The sequence below is a fragment of the Elephantulus edwardii genome, unplaced genomic scaffold, assembly GCF_000299155.1.
Source record: "Elephantulus edwardii isolate Elephantulus edwardi_28Jun2011 unplaced genomic scaffold, EleEdw1.0 scaffold00175, whole genome shotgun sequence".
NCBI classification, from domain to species: Eukaryota; Metazoa; Chordata; class Mammalia; order Macroscelidea; family Macroscelididae; genus Elephantulus; species Elephantulus edwardii.
Window position 1 is genome coordinate 7,181,346 of NW_006399925.1, and position 1,741 is coordinate 7,183,086.

The following is a 1,741-nucleotide window of genomic DNA, read 5'->3' on the forward strand; positions in this document are numbered from 1 at the left end:
TAAGAACTACCTTCCCTCTGTAACTTGATTTGTGCCACTATTAGAGCCTCTACTTGGAATATTATTGCTTTTTAATTTTTGACTCATGTACTTTTAACTTGTTAGTTAAATTTGTGTCTTCTAGCCTGCAACACTTCCATGATACATCTTCAAGGATATGAACATGTATGGCTAAGCACAATTGATAACAGTGCATCTAAGTTCCAAAATCAATCTCCACAATAGTCTATGTGTTTCCTATTGCCTAAGGGGCCCTTTAGAGTAATGAGAGAAGATCTTCACCCTGAAACCTACAGCGTCCCTTTCCAGCAGGAAGTAGCTAAGAGAATACGCCATCCCCTTTTCCTTATGAATCAGGGTGAAATCTCCCTCAGGGAGGAGTGATAGGGAATGGCAAAGGACACACTGACAAAGGAGATTAATCAGAACTGGCTTTGACAAGCACTGTGGCAACTGGACAATTAAAACAGACTTTCAAAGGGGGGAAAAAGGGGGAACGAACTGGGGAGGAGGGTAGAGAATATAGTGCAGCAATGAATGAATGGAAACCCAAAATCTCTGTAAATATTCATTAAAATTAATAAAATTTAATTTAAAAAATACACCACTACAGCTTTTAACATAGATTGGACCTCAATATAAAAAACCCAAAAATTCTCACCACCAGATTGATGATAGATAGATAGATACATAGAAGATAGATAGATGATAACTAGATAAAAAAAAGAAGAAAAAAGGAGAGAGGGGAAAGGAAAGAAGGAATGAAGGGGAGAGAAAAAAAAGAGAGTCTATGAATTTATCTTACTTGTATTCATAATCATTCACTTGGTAGAAGAAATCAAGAATTCAAAAGATGTTTTGCATTGGGAAAATCTTCAGTCAGGGAGGTCTATAAATCACTGAAAAGCAATGAAGTCAGTTTGAGAACTAAGTTGTCTGATTCAGGCTACAATCTTTTCAATCACTTCCTCTGCATCTGAGATCTGGACGATGAATTAGGAAAACACAAAAATTGATGTCTTTGAGTTGTGATGCTGGAGAAAGGTACTGAAAATACCATAGACTACAAAAGAACAAATAGATATGTCTTGGAAAAGGTACAGCCAGAGTGTTCCTTGTAAGCAAAGTTTCCTCTCACATACTTTGGACATCGTTGGAGAAGATATTCTTTTGAAAGAGACATCCTATATGGTAAAGTGGAGGGCCAGTGAAAAAGAGAGAGACCCTCAACCACATAGATTGGCACAATGGCTGCTGCAATGGGCTTGAGTATGTTAGAAATCATCAGGTTGACACAGAATAGAATACGCTTCAATTCTGTCCTTCATGGAATCACTATTGGGTACCTAACAAAAACAATAAATACTAAATTGAGCTAAATGTATAAGCAATATGTTTTAAATAAGGTAACATTAATACCAAAGTTAAATTCCAAGGATGCTAAGCACATCCTTATTATGTCATGCAATTTCAAAAGTTGGAAAGAGTGTACCATTGGTAAATTAATTTATGCTATGGCAAAGGTTCTAATGGAGGATTCATATCTGTTGTTCATAGAGTTGCTATGATTCATATTCAATTTAATGGCACCTAACAACAATAACATGTTTAAATGGTTTCTGGGGACATATTCTATAAGATGAGCCTCTTCTCCATTCAGCAAAAGAGATATTGTTTCTGATTTGCTTTCTGAAATATTTCTGATATGCTTTCAAGCTGTTTTTAAGTCATAATAATGATG